We start from the raw sequence: 16422 nt of genomic DNA, 5'->3' as shown, positions 1-16422 counted from the left end.
CAGAAAACAGTATATATGCAAATACTTTGCAAATTTTACTGATATTTGCAAGGAGTTGTTGCCTGCTCCCTTTCCCACACCCACAGCCACGCTTTAGTGAGCAGGCGAGTGATGAGGAAATGGCTGACTAGTCATTAGAGGAGAAAGGCAGACAGGGAAGCCTCACCAAGGGACACTACTCTATGATCTCACAAAATTTATTTCACTCAAATTTTTAAATATCTGACTTAAAATAAGAAACTGACTCCTAGTCTGCTTATGGGTGGAACTGGTTTCTTATGGCTGCCATTACAAAATACTACAAATTGGGTAGCTTAAAACAATAGAAACTGGTTTCTCTCACTGTTCTGGAGGCTGGAAGTCTTAAATCAAGGCATCGGCAGGGCCTTGCTCCCTCTGAGACCCTGGGTAGAATCTTCCCTTACCTCTCCTTAGCTTCTGCGTGTGGCCAAGTGTTCTCACCATTCTTTGGCTTATGGCTTCATCACTTCAGTCTCTGCATCTGTCATCACATGGCACTCTCTCTGTCTGTGTGCCCTTTTACATGGACGCCAGTTATGTTGGATTAAGGGTCCACCCTCCTGCAGTGTGACCTCATCTTAACTAACTACACCTGCAAGGACCCTATTTCCAAACAAGTCACATTCTGAGGGGCTGGGGGCTAGGGTCCAAACATATCTCTTTGGGTGACACAATTTAACCCTTAAGAGATGTTAAGCTAATAATTTAATAAATTATGGATGGTAATAATTGGTCCTGTACTTCAGACCTTTCTCCCCAAAAGAATTGCTGGGTGAATGTAATTATTTGTTTTGACAGGAAGAAGGTTTGTATTCTTGGTTAACAGAGAAAGAAGTTGACTTACTGATAGAAGAAAACAATTGTCCCAAATCATCCAGTGTAGCAAAAGAAGAGCCTCATAAGCACAAGAAACCCTTCTAAACATGAAAAAGTAAACACATCCCCCAACGAATGATGAAAAATATTCTTACCCCAAAGATCACTTAACCTCATGCATAAAGAAGTATATTTTGCCTGATGCCCTCAGTGACACAAATAGCTTTTATTCTACAAAAATAATCCAGTTTCTCAGCTACTTTTTAGTATTTTTTCAGCTTGTGCTGTTGTTTCATACTTAGAGCCATGCTGTTTTTGAACACAGAGAGAAAAATACAAAAAATATTGTTGTTGCTCCAAAAAAGGAAACACATTTTTTAAATGGATCAGTGAACCTGTAGGGCTTTTACTGAACCAATCAGAATGGGCTCAAGAAATCAGACCGATTACATTCAGTCTCTTCACACTGAACAGCTTTGGAGTGCCCACTGTGGGCAAAGCCCCAAAATACAGCTGAGGTCAATCATGTGAAAGGCAAATGTCTGAAAAATTCCCATGCCTTGTACCCTCCTACTTTTGGTCAATGATGCTGCAACAATTTTTCTCAAATATTCTTTGCTTATTACAGTTAGTATTTGTTTTGTGATAAAACTTTAATCCCTAATTCAGTGTTCTGTCTCCAGTCTTCCTTAAAACAATTACAACTGATAGAAAATGTTAGAGCTATGATAGTTTACTAAAACCATCCTAGGAAAAGCCAATGCATACATGTGAGATGCTCTAAAGCAGGGAGCATTGCTGACAGTCAGGGACTGAAATATGTCACAGGGTCAAATTTCTGAAGAGTTTCACAGAACTTTCTTAAACCTTGCTTTGAGAACAAATGAAACTCCATTATTCTCTTTTGATTGAAAATTCCACCCCAAAACAAGGATCTGTTGTACTGAAGTCCTGAAAGTTGACCGTTGGCTTTAATGCAATGATTTGTGGGACCTTAGCTAAATATCTAACAAGGAAGTCCATTCCATTTTTCAATAGGTCTTTTAAGAGAACGCTGCTTTTCATTCTGAATTCAAATCTGCTTTCATGCTACCTTGATGCTTTAGAAACTCTATCCTCACATCTAGGGCAACATGAACTCATTCTGCTTCTATTTCCCACATGAGCACACCCACTATTCCTCAGTTCAGTTGCGTTCAGTAGTTCATAGTTGGCTATGTTCCATGTGCCAAGCACTACTCCAGGTGATGAGGTTGTAGAGCTCAAGGAGAGAAAACCCCTTATAAGATCCAGTGCAATCTGGCCAATAAGACTTTCTACGGACATGGAAATATTCTATATCTGCACTGTCCAATATTTTAGCTACTAGCCACATGTGGTCATTAAACATGTAAAGTATGATTGGGAAACTGAAAAACGGAATTTTTAATTTGGTTTAATTTAAATTGCCACATATGGTAATGACTACTATTTGGACAGTACAAGTCTGGTGGATTAGACAGGCCCAGACACTGATAAATATAACCCTAAGTATATAGTTCCCAGCAGAGAAGGGCCAAACTGAGAGACCAGGTGGGGACTGAATTCAAATTATCTTGAGGAGGGATGCCTGAACTGGGTCTTAGGGATGAAATTAGCCAGTTGACGAAAGGGAGAAGAAGTTTCAGAAAAAAATAAAACATCAAAAAGACACAATAGGCACAAATGTCCCTATTAAGAAAAAAGAATCCAAATTCCAATTTAGGTACAAACTCTGGCTGTTAGATGCAGCGTATAAACTCCATTTTCCTCATAACTTTCATAAAATTAGTTTTCAAGTCATTCTACATACACAATTTGTTCTGACCGACAGAAAACTAAATGTGAGACTGTTTCTTTCCTTTTTTGAAAATCATGCTTCAAATGTGCATCTGGAATTCAAATTGACATTCATGGCAGACAAACGGCTCAATTTAAGTTTACATTTAATTAAAAGAATTCTATAAATTCTTAGCCTAACTGCTAATACGTCAGACCTCTCCTATTGTAATTGGAAAATGTTTCTGAACTAAGATGTAGGATTTTTACATGCCTAGTACAGTTCATTGAGATAATAAAAAACATATTTTAGCCTTGTAAGATTTTTTTTTCAAATGTTGAGTAAGTCTTTGGATAAACCTGCCAACCCAATTCTGTGTTATAGTCACATATTGGGAAGTCAAAAACAAAAACAAGAACTGTCTATATCAGTGTTGAAGTTCACCATTCTAATTAGAATGGGAAAGAGATGAGGCCTGATGAGAGCTTGGCCCCCAGGTGAATGTCCAGGCCAGTCATCAGGACTAAGGTTGCCTGACTATCTTCTCAAAGTACACAGACTGGGTCACTACCTTTCTCAGTTACTCAATGAACATATTGTGTATTTGTTTTAGTTCAGCACAGCAAATATTTTCCTAATGCTTTTTGTTTGGTTTGGCTTTTTTTGCTTAAGCTTGTTTTTTTTTAGCCAGGGGGTATTCTAAGCACTGGGGATATATAAGTGAAAAGATGAGACTTAGCTCATCTTCTGCAGACCCAAGAGACTGGTATACATGAGCAAACCGATGGCCTCATTCATCATTGAATGCTGTGTGTCTTCATCAAAAACAGTTCTACCAACATATTCACAGATTGGAACACAATGAGACAAATTAGATTTCAGGAGGGTGGGCAAAGAGAGAGACACAGAGAGAGAAGTGTGTGCATGTATGTGTGTGAGTGTGTTGTGTGTAACTTAGAGAAAGTCAAAATAAGAAAAATACTGTATTTGAGAAGAGAAAATAAAAAATAAAATGGATTAGTACAGATAATGTAGCAGGGGGCACAGGGAAGGCAGTATAGCACAGAGAAGATAAGTAGTGATTCTATAGCATCTTCCTACACTGATGGACAGTGACTGTAATGGGGTTTGTGGGGGGGGACTTGATAATGGGGGAAATCTAGTAACCACAATGTTGCTCATGTAATTGTATATTAATAATACCAAAACAAAAAAATTTTTAAAATAAAAAACAAGGTGGGGAGTGTGGCAGGTGATGGCAGGGTTAGACTTTTCAGAACATGAAATTATTGGCAAGATTTCATTTTACCTCCTAAATATTTGACTCTCACAATAGTTAATCAATTTATATTTGGTTCTCTTCGCACCCATTAGTGTCTGCAAAATGAAATGACAGGAAGATATCGAGAAAAATAATAGAAAATTTAGAATGAAATATTCTGGGAATTTGAAATAAACCCCCAGTTAAGAATATTATTTGCATACAAGTTCTCAAAAAATATTTCATGTACATGAAATTATGCTGTGTTGGTAAATATTTCAAAAAATAGTCACCTTAAAGATCCTATTTCAAAACCACAATTCCCCTAAGCCAAAATGTAAACCCCAAAAGACTCATGTAGCTTTTTCTCAGACATGCAGTTTATGGTAAATGTTTTTAGAATCATTATTTTAAACAACATTGACAAAAATATAACTAAGGGAACCAATCCAGTTATTATATAGAATAAAATCTCTTATAGATTTAAAATACCAAGATTTGAATGCTGTTATGTATGCACATTATGATTTTATCATGTTATAGATGGCTATGAATAGTAAAATATGCTTCCCTAACAGTACAATCTGCCTGACTTCTCCTGACCCAACCAGCTTCTATTTGACATGCAGACAAAGATGGAAACACTTCAGCGTCATGTCAAAGATCAGTAAAACCAGACACTAGTTACAGTGGTATGGACAGACTTTACTCAGTAGTCACCAGTGGAATAAGGAAGAGAGTCCAGCGTGAACTGAACTCAACTTGGCCAGAACAAAAGACAAACTTTTTAAAGGCTGGAACGTGCTGCGGGAAAGAACTGAAGGTTAAAAAGGGGATTTGGTCCATGTGGCTAGGCCTTCTGGGTTGGTCATCTGGCACTTACCAATGTTAAGCTCCTACCCTCCCTCAGAGACAGCGGGTAGAGGCCCTATTTTGTGGGGTTGACTGGAAAAAACAGTGAATTATGTGGGCAGCGGTGAGCTTTCCCAGGTAGCAATGTAAGAGGCTGGAGTCACCATCCAGTGTTTCACCCTTGAGCTCTTAGAAACTATTCTGGTGCTTGTTTAAGCCTTAGTGCAGGAATTTGGATGGAGTTGCTCTGTGCCCAGAGTTTTTTTACAGTTCCCAGTGAAGGGAAGATGCAGCCTGGGAGATGGAGCATAGCTGCAGTAGTGGATGTAGATTGTCCAGAAGCTGATTAGTCTCCAAAGAAAGGGATTCAGACCTCTTGGACAGGGATCCTGGGCTCAGCGTGGCCAAGTCTTCTGACCTTCCTCAGGTTGAAAGAAGAGGAAATGAGGTGTGGCAGAGGGGAAGGAACTACTAAAGGAATTGTTAGTTGAACATAAGCACTGTGTTAGGGGCCTGAAAAAAAATATTTCTTCTCAGAAATCATGCAAAGAAAGTAGATACTACTTTTAACACTTTATGGACAAGTAAACGGGAAGGCATCATATTTAAATTTCTTCTCAAGGTTAAGCTGTTAGCAGGCTGAGTTGGGATAAAAGTCAAGTCCAAATTTTCTACCACTTCACTTACTCTAAGCCTCATGTTTTGACCTTTGGTTAAGAAATAATTTGACCATGTGTCTCAAAAGGCCAAAGAATTCTTTACCATATATTTATGTGTAGTTCTGGGTCCACATTAGATGCTGAGCAACCAACAGCTAACAACTGAGGTGTCTGTCTTCTTAAATACTTTCATAGATAGCTAGTTAAATCATATTTATTTAGTCACTACTTAAAAGCCACCTTGCTGAGTAATATTCCATTGTGTATATGTACCATATCTTCTTTATCCATTCGTCTACTGATAGACATTTAGGTTGCCTCCATATCTCGGCTATTGTAAATAGTGCAGCGATAAACATAGGGGTGTATCTGTCTTTTTCAAACTGGACTGCTACATTCTTAGGGTAAATTCCTAGAAGTGGAATTTCTGGGCCAAATGGTATTTCTATTTTGAGCATTTTGAGGAACTTCCATACTGCTTTCCACAATGGTTGAACCATAAGAAAAAAACAGATCCTACCATTTGCAACAACATGGATAGAGCTAGAGGGTATTATGCTCAGTGAAATAAGCCAGGCAGAGAAAGACAAGTACCAAATGATTTCACTCATATGTGGAGTATAAGAACAAAGGAAAACTGAAGGAACAAAACAGCAGCAGAATCACAGAACCCAAGAATGGACTAATAGTTATCAAAGGGAAAGGGACTGGGAAGGGTGGGTGGGAAGGGAGGGACAAGGGTGGGGAAAAATAAAGGGGGCATTATGATTAGCATGTATAGTGTGTGGGGGGCACAGGGAGGGCTGTGCAACACAGAGAAGACAAGTAGTGATTTTACAGCATCTTACTATGCTGATGGACAGTGACTGTGAAGGGGTATGTGGGGGGGACTTGGTGAAGGGGGGAGCCTAGTAAACATAATGTTCTTCATGTAATTGTAGATTAATGATACCAAAATAAAAAGTAAACAAACAAACAAATAAATAAATAAAGCCACCTTGCTTAGAGGATTTAATATTTTAAAATATTATCAGTCCCTTTAAAATACAGTCACGAACTACCATGTTTGGTAAAGAAATATTTTTTCTTTGGTAAAGAAATATTCTTACCATGGGAATATTCAGTATTATTTGTGATTGGTGTGACTATTATTGAATAAGTAACAAGTTGTAAGATTTAAAAAAATTTCAAAACATCTTTCAACCATGTTCCCATTCTCATAGAAGGAATCTAATTGCCTATAAATGTAAAAAATATAATAAAGCTACATGGAACAGTCAGATTCACTAGATTTATTTTCAGTGATAAATTTGACCCACTGAAGCCTTTCTTAAAATAAATTTGGTAACCAGGCTACCAGAAGTATTTTGGTTCTTAAATTACAGAACAGCCAAAAACATTTTTAACTATGACACTTAACTATAATTATCTTTCCAATTAAATTTAATATCCATTCTGTAAGACAAAAGCTATATCTACTACTGATTTTATATTAATTGCCATGAAGGTCATGCTTATATAACATATTCACACAATCAAGTTTGAGTATCATGAGTTCATGTCCCACTAGAAAGCTAAACATAAAATACAAATAGGATGCTCAGAATACTTCATTTTTTTAAATACAAGGACTTTTTCTCCCTAATCTTATAAATAAAAAAGAATATTCTATTCTCAGGGGAAGCAAGTAATTGTGAAATAAACATTGCCTCTTTTCCCTCCCACTTCACTTACACTCCTAAATTTGTGGAAAATATGAGAATGACTTGCCAAGAATCTACTATTTTATTCACTTCTTTCAATGATGGTCTTAAAAAAAATATTCTGTCAGTAAAGCCAAGTGGTAGGATGAGAATGCAATGAAACTTGAAGGCTCTAGATGGTTGCATTTTATAGAAAATGTTATGGGCAATGTTAATTTTAGTATTTTGTAAGATACTTAAGCAGTGTAACTATTTCTGATTCATACCTGCTATACTCACCAGGCCAAGATTTGTTTTTGTTACTGTAACTGAGTTGAATAGTTTTGCCAGTGTAGGCAACTATCAACTTGTTCATCTGTGTGATAATACATTTTTCATGTTGCAATTCCTGACCACTCAAAGAAAAATGAGCTAAAGTCTTTAAAAACTTGGCCTGATTCAAGAAAAGTTATCATTTATCCCAATTCAAACATGACACAGAGTAGGAGGAAGGTCCCTCTGATAGGTAGCATGGAAAAGTCATAAGAAATTCTCAGAACTTATTAAAATGGGAGCTATTAATTACTTATTTCTGCAAGGTAGAGATTTTAACTCTGTCATTGAAACAACAGAAATATGCACCCAGGGAAATAACACTGTGTGCATTCAATTCACATTATTTATCAGGAATCCTAGGAATTCACCTAGTCCATCCTTTTATCACTGCTCAAGTTTGAACTCAGAACATGCCAGATCATAGCCTTTTGTATCCCAAATTCCTTTGACAATTCAGTAACCTGTATTAAGACTTGTTATTGCATGAGGCAATGACAGAACCACACTCTCATTTAAATTTAATGGCAATACCATTGGAGGTGGTCATTACTGTGAAACACTATAATTCTATTTTAGACAGAAGTTAGAAGAATTCTAGAATTATAGTGTGCTCTTCTTATACTTCCTTCTGCTGCTAAGCATATTCTTGTACATTTGCAAATATTCTTGTACCCTGGAATTGGAACTCACTTAAAAACCCCTATACAAAATGAAACCAGCAAGGAACTCCTCATAGCCCTCCTGCCTTTGACTATTCATCAAGCCTCATAAGAGCTCTTCAAAGTTTTATGGGTCTCAATAGATGCCATACAATAATTGTCCTTTTCTGTCAGAGATGTTTTCTAATTTTAGCTAATTTAATTTACCTTTCATGGAAAATGAAACAATCATTTAGAGAAAAAAAAAAAAAAGAATGATTCCTAGCTTCAATTATCTAACAAGGTACTGCACCATGCCAAGGACGGTAATGAACTCATTCCACATGAGGTGTCCTAAATTAAGTCATCAGAGGGAAGCCTCAAGAGAGTCATGTACCCTGAGTTGTACTGATTAATTGATGATTAGTTTGCACAATTGTCTTAAATAGCAACTCTTTGTCCCTTGAGAATTAGTGGCTTAGGGAAGTCGTACTGGGCACGTTTTTAAAAACCAAAATTAATCTCAGTCTATAGATTTAGAGGCACTAGGTAAAGAAAAAAGTCCTAGAAATGCAGAGTTGTAAGGAATCTTAGGTACATCCAGCTATATGCATAAATCCTATCTACATGCCCACAAAAGTGTCATCTATAACCTACTTAAGCACTTCTAGAGATGAGACAATCCGTTCTATTTCTAGATGGGGTACTTGACCATTCTCATTTAAAGTGACCCATAATCAGTTTCAACACGTTGCACTCAATTCTCTTTATAAAATTTGGTGCGGGGGCCTCCTGTGCATCTAGCCCTGTACCAAGTCTTACGGTGGTATTCAAAGACACATGAAGCATGTGATCTCCTTCTTCCATGTGCTGGGGGTCAGAGGAAGCCCACAGGAAGCAGACCTCTGAGAGGCAGCAGTGTGATGCTTCGCCACTCATTTGGAGAGCGGTGCTATGGATTCAATGTTCGCAAACCCCCAAATGCATAATTTGAAATCCTAATCCCCAGTGTGATGATCTTAGGAGGTGGGGTCTTTGGGAGGTGGTGAGGTCATGAGGATGGAGCCCTTAAGAATGTAATGATTGCCCTTCTAAAAGAAATTCCATCCCTCCTGCATCCCCTTCACCAACTGAGGTCATAGTAAGCAGGTCCACACCAGACATGGACTCTGCTGGTGCCTCGGTCTTGGACTTATCAGTCTCCAGAATCATAAGAAATGAATTTCTGTTGTTTGTAAGCCACCAGTCTATGATATTTTCTGTTACATCAGTCTGAATGGATTAAGACAAGGGCGCACTTAGGTAAGTCTTTTGGCTTTTCAGAATATACAGACAGTAACAATAACACCTCATGGAGTTGCTTTAAGGATTAAGCTTGTGTAGCACATTGTTGAGTAAATTCGTGTGACCCACACCAATGCCAAGGGTGACTTGCATAGCATCCCATTCGGATGTCTACAGTAAAATATCCCATCCTGGATTACAATAATCAACTAATTTAGCTGCTGTCTGTGGAAGAAATGGTGACGTATTCTCCCCTTTATATTGAGCATTCACTGTAGTTTCTCACAGCACAGTGTTTGGTAATGGTCTGTTGAATTAACCCAAATGAGTACTACACCAGGATCTCACAAACTGTAACACTACCGAGTCGCATAGGTAGCTTAGAAGCAGGAATATTTTACTTGAAAGATAAATGATGAATTAACTTTTCATATGACAAATTTAAGTAGTAGGCAGCCTATAGTAGTGATCTAGATGGTACATTAGAGGACAGGGCTAGATGTGAAGTTTTGGAAGTTCTCACAGAGAAAAGATGGGTGAAATCATGTAGGGAAAGAAACAAGAGGCATCACTTTAGAGAAGAAAGTTCAACTTAAAAGGGGTTGGGGCAATGTCAGGGGCAGGGATTGGAAGAAGAAATGCCTTGAGTAGTCAGATTCAATACTTAACTGAATCTGTTATTACTCACACTTTATTCTTCTTAGATGCCCTCCATTTGATCAAGTGTGTAGTTAAAACCTAGTCTCTGTCCAACATAAGTGGCCCTTTTGTGATGTACAAGGGGAACAATTGAATAAGATCCATATTTTTAAAGAGAGTTCCAGTCTCATGAATAATAGATAATACTTAGTCAATACAAGAAACAAATAAGGAACACAGGAGACAAGGGTAGTCAAGGTGCATGATTATAAATTTAAACTCTGATGGTATATGACAAAGGTTCCAGAACTGCAAAAAATAAATAGAATAGTGCAGACCTAAGGAATTAAGGATGGGATGGGTCTACAATTTAGCCTTATATAGATATACTTTAACACATAAATGCCATCTTCACAAATGTAAATCATTGAGTCCTGTCTCCTTCAAACTAGCAGTATGATCTTGGGTGACTGACTTGTGTGGTCATCAACATTCTCATCAAAAAACTAGGGAAAATAAAATGTATGGAAAAGCTGTTAGAACAACAAAATGAATTCATATATGACCATGCTTAGAAGAGCATGTGATACACTGAAATGTGTAATGATGTTAGCTGTGCTTATTATTATTCTATTCACTAGAAATACTTATTTCGCTATTAATCAGGCATACTGGGACTTGTTTCAAAGTTATTCCCTGTGAATTTCTGTAGGATCTCCTCTTTCTTATATAGAATTTAACATAACTAAGCTGTTCTTCCAATGCAGCCTTCAAAATATTAATATAGGCATAGGTGGCTAAGACAGATATTGGGGATTGCACGTAGATGGGAAGATAAAAACACTGAAGATTTTATTATTAACACAATCCCTTGATCATTTTTGCAAGTGAGGACACAAGAGGAGATTTTGGATTCTGAATCCACTGATTCATTCTTTAATTTTCTTTAGCACATAAGAGAATGAGATAGTATTGAGAAAAATATCACTATACTAGGAATTAAGTTCTCCAGGTTCTATTTTTTTCTCTACCACTAACTTGCTGGAAGACCTTGGACAAACAAATTAATTTCTCAGCTATAATTTCCTAACTATAAGATGAGGGATTATAGTTTCTTTCCTTCTTGCCCAGAACACTTGTGAATCCATTGATTTTTATTCCAAAGTGGTTAAGTATTGGCCAAAGTCTAGGCAGTATCTTTATACATGTCAGGTGCTGTGTGATCATAGGCAAGGGGCTGCAGGCCTCTCTCTACCTATGGGTTGAGTGGTTTTGTAGGCAATGGGGCTGTCACCACAGCCCTCATCTCTGGTACCTACATGGCTTTGATAGTCTGAAATGGTTTTCTGACCCTGTACTCATAGTAGCTGCCATAGAAATTCCATCTCTAATTTAGCAAGTTGTGGACAATTTAAACCATATAATGACAAGTTTCATCATACCTGTTACTGTAAAGAAAACCAACTTGCTAGGGATGGGAGAAGAGATATTGTATTTACAGGTGACTGACTGTAGGTGTTCCCAAAATTCATTTATCTATATTTGTTGTTTTTTCAAGTATAGAGAAGGAGATAAGATACAAATCCTTCACTATGTTCAGTGACTAACTTTTCCAAAAGTACATCAGAGCAACAATACTGTTGAATACACATTTTTAAATAAATAGAATTGTGGTCAAAATTCTGAAGGTTAATACAATGTATTTCAATCAAAAGCATAACTATTTTGAGAGGACATTGTATGTATTTAACTCTTCTCTGTATCTCTCTACCCACTTCTAATTAAAGGAAAATATTTATAAAATTTAGGATTAGAGTATGTTAAGTTGTACCAAATAGAAAGGATGCTTTCTGTTATGTGGTCTCCTAAAAAAAGTCAAGTTCTAGGTAGCTAGTGTTATATCATCTTAGATGATAAAGAGATACCTGCTTGAATTTTTTTAATAGTCATGTGGAAAACACAAACAAACAAAAAACCCAACTGTGTTTCATAATTTACAAGTCAATTTAAACCTAACAGTAAATAGTGCATTGCTGTGAGGACAGAGCATGACCCGTGGGAGTAAAAGAAAATTTTTCCCAACAAAGGCTGTTAAGACCATATATAAATGTTATTGGGAATTTCTTCATAATGAAATCACATTGCTTCTTTTTCTAATAGAAAGATTAAACTTCTATATGCATAATATACAAACACGAGTAACATTTTTTAACAGAAACAAACATTTGAGTACAAATGCTTTACTGTCTCCAACATTTCTATCATGTTTAAAAAATAGACTTAACTTATTAATATTTTACAATGAAATGTACAATCAAGGACAATATAAATCAGATTAAGGTACATACGGAATTAGTTTTTCTTTTTTTAAATATGGGTGAATTAAAAAATATGTTTAAAGAACACCTCTCTTTGATATGATTTCAGTTATGTCTACAAAGAAGCAATCCTTTCATAAAGGGAATAAGAAATGTCAATCATTTGAAAGTTTCCATATACTAGATTGCCCTATAGTATGTGAACTTTCTGTTTTATCTTTCTTTAATAATTGTATAAACTAAGAAGAAAGATTTATTTATTTTTTCTGTAGTACCCAGAACTTTAAAACATGCACAACAGTATATTAAACATTCAGAGTTTCCCCATTTCGTAAGCTAATTTTGGTCAGTGCTCAGATTCTAATTCTTTATATTTTATTTCTGTAATGTTCAAGACACTTTAAATTATTTTTAGAACAAGATAGAACATAAATAAATAAAACCCCAGGAACAATATTCATTAAGTAACCAGTAAACACTAAAAAACAAATTACCTAAATTTCTCTCCTTAAAAAGGTTGTAAATATTGGCAGCTTTGCTGCTTAAACAGCATAAGATTTCCTGCTGGGCTATATTGATAAGAAGAGAAAACTATTATATCAGCAGAAAGAAATGTATTAGGTTAAGTAATAATTATATGAAATGCATTTGTTCAGACCATTGGAAATACTTTGCATGCTCTGTTGGTAGAAACATAATGTGTAACCAGGGGATTTAGAAGAGACAGTGGGAAAAACAAATGTCAGTGAGGATGGGACAGCATCTAGATGCCTGTGGTCACAGGAATATGGTAAACTATATACACAGATGCAGTCACTCTAAGAGAGGGCTAATTAATAATAGTGATAATTATAATAGTTGTAATACTTAATTCTAATAGAGGACCATTGAAACTGAACTATTTGGGCCCCACTGTCCATTTTCTCAGATACATACCCCTGTCTGATTTATATTAACAGTATTATAATGAGAAAATCTACATGGAAATGGATGGAGACTAATCAGGGACCAAAACCAAATATTTCCCTAAGTTCCATCATGGAGGATGTCCAAAACAGAGTTTAGCTGTAGTTGTGTGTCAACAAATGATGGAGTCACAGGGTGGTCTGGGTTTATAAAACAACTTGATTAGCATTCAAGCTAAAGCATTTCTTGGAAACTCCACATTATTTTGCCATTTTGCTTTATCTGTGCTACTTGGTAGCCATTGTACATGGACGCATACAGCAGGACTGAGCACCATGGAACCCACTGTCCTCACGGAAACCTTGATTGCTTTTACTGTTTCTTAACCAGAAAGTTCGTATAAAGGGAAGGGAGTGAACAGTCCTTGGATTTTGTTTTTTACCTTGAAAATATTGCTTCTGGTACAAAATATCAGAGTTAAAAGGTTCTCTCAACTCCTTCCAAAAATCCTACTGAAATCAGAGGAGATAAATCAAAATATAATAAACCCACCCATAGAAGCTCTGAAAAAAAGTTAGGTGAGGGGATGGTTAGGTCTCAGTGGAACTGCTTTTTTGGATAGCCATCTGGAAGAGACAATGAGTGAGATCATATTAATGTCTCAAATAAAGGAGGTGAAACTAAGACTGAAGACATTTAAAGACAAAGCCTATAAAGAGGTGGGAGCTATTCTCTAGAACAGAGACCCAGAGATGCAGAATAAATACAGAAAGCGGGGCAAGAGAATGATGCGTTTCTAAGGAACAGCTGTACCGTTCACCACCCAACACACTCTGGTATCTGCTGAAGTTCTGTTAGCAGCAAGATTTCCCCTCATTTCTAAAATTATAAAACTACTTTTATTCATTTAATATTAATGACTTTCATAGGTAGGGCTGAGGCTTAAGCCATTCTCACATTGTGAGCTTTCTAAGATTTCCTCCTGCTACGTCTCCTTCCACTCTAGAGAAGCCAGCCAGCTCTAACCCACGTGGGCAGCCCCCTAGGAGTAGACAAATCCATAGGGATCAAAATTTATATAGTGACACTTGTATTACTCAACATTAATTCATATTTCTTTCATAAATATGAATGAACTGTTGATGATTACCAAACACGTTGAGAAAATCAACCACACAATAAAAAGGGACCAACATGAGTCAAGATAACAAAATCCCAAGAGGCACTGAGATGACGCAAGGAGCAGAAAAGACTTTTAGTGCATTCTCAGCAATGCTTTGAGAAATGGTGCGCCTACAGACTAGAACAAGGTGTGATGACAAAGACAAGTCCAGAATAAAGAGTTCTTGAAACTTGAAGATCTGTAAGAAATTAAGAAATCTCATCTTTGGACTGAACAAAGATGTGAATGAAGAGAAACTATAAGAAAAAGATGAACAGACACAGAATTAATCCAAGATGCCAACATCCATCCTGGTAAGAGTTTTAAGAAGAGAAGACATAATAAATGAAAGGGCTGGAAAAAAATAAATCAAAGAAAAACAGCAAAAAATATATTCCAGAACTGAAAAAAATGACAAAACCATTCAAAATAAAGAGGTTAAGTTCCAGCAAGACCCACATCTATTCATAATTCAATGAGCTGTCAAGTTTCCAAAGATTCGGAGATTATGAAAGAGCCCGAAAGGAAAAGCTGCCTATCTTCAAAGGAGTAAGACTCAAACTGGCATCACAGATCTCGTGAGCAATGCTATGAGACAATAAAGCAATGTCTTCAAGATTCTGAGGAAAAGGAATTTTGAACTTTAAAATCTATTTTCAGCCACATTGATAATGATGACAAACTAATGACATTTGACATATAGAACGTCCCGAAACTTTACTTTCAAAATACCTTCGGAAATATTGCTTAGAGATGTCCAAAGAAGGGCAACAAAACTAAAAAGGAAGGCTAAGACCAGAAGAAGAGGCAGGAAGGGATCAAAATGCAACAAACATCCCCAGATAATAATGGAAAAGGAGTTGAAAGACGAAAAAAAATCCTGAAATGATAGCTATGATGCGGCATTAAAAAGTTATCAGTACAAATTAGAACACTGATCCAGATAGCTCCAAGGTAAAAAAAAAAGATGTCTTCAGGAAAAAATGTTTTTTCACTTTAACAATAGTACATGATTAAGAAATGAGTAATCTTGGCGGTAAGGCAGAAGCATGCTATTATTTTGTTAAAAGACTATAAACTGTCATTTTAAAACTCCAGGAAAAAGAAAAGGAGTCTTTATAGTCAAGATATAAGGCAAATTAAGACAAGTTTTGGTGGATAAAAGTAGAGAATTCATTTGATCTCCAGGCTTGGAAGGCATATGCTTGGGGAAAAGGATTACGTTTGTTTTCTGTGGGTCCCATTATAGTACTTAGCATAATATAATAATATGTTGTTGATTGGTTTTCAATTTTATAATTAATCTATAAGAATTAATCTGTAATTAACTAACCATAAGAAAGGAGGGGCATGTAAGAATATAAAAATACATGTACAGTTGACAGAGGATACCATAAAATGCATGGTTTAAGCAAATGTGTTAATATGCTGAATTACAGCAATTTTCTGAAAACCATTGACAATACCACCTTAAAATATCCCATATTATAATATACCTATTAAATAGGTAGTGTTTTTCCTTTATGAGAAATGCATGCTTAATTTCTATGAGGCAAACATATAATGAATATGGAAAAAAAAAATGAACTGGGTATTTTCCCAAGGTGGTTGCCAAGCACAGGTGAATTCTTCAAGTTTGAAAACCCAGGTCCTCTCCAGTCCTCGGAGAGACTTCCACACTGATCATAGGATAAAACTTTGCCTACAGAGAAAAATTCTATTTCTATAAAACTCATTAGCAACAGATCAAATAATAGTGTTTAACAGATAAATTACATTTTTCAGTAATTCAGTTATATCTCACACTTTAAAATCACTCCCTCTGTAGTTTATTGAGATGATGTTTGTATTTACAGATATTTGAAATATTATATAGACACCCACATACACAGTGTACACACATACCCATGTCTGCTTGAGTATTTGCATATTTACTCTACAGTGGGAAGCTATTTCAATGCAGACTCTGAAATGGTAAACATTTTGACTGGAAAACTGTCTTTGGATAGCAAGCCTAACTCAGCTCACTGCCACATGAAAAAATTAAGTG

General features: G+C 36.3%; 1 protein-coding gene across 1 annotated transcript in view; it reads right to left on the bottom strand.

Moving 5' to 3' along the window:
* DCC (DCC netrin 1 receptor) overlaps positions 1–16422 on the bottom strand; it is a 1164464-nt gene that overhangs the window by 533445 nt on the left and 614597 nt on the right. The window lies entirely within an intron of this gene.

Source organism: Manis pentadactyla, chromosome 6, assembly GCF_030020395.1.
Source record: "Manis pentadactyla isolate mManPen7 chromosome 6, mManPen7.hap1, whole genome shotgun sequence".
NCBI classification, from domain to species: Eukaryota; Metazoa; Chordata; class Mammalia; order Pholidota; family Manidae; genus Manis; species Manis pentadactyla.
This window is presented reverse-complemented; position numbering and strand designations above follow the sequence as displayed.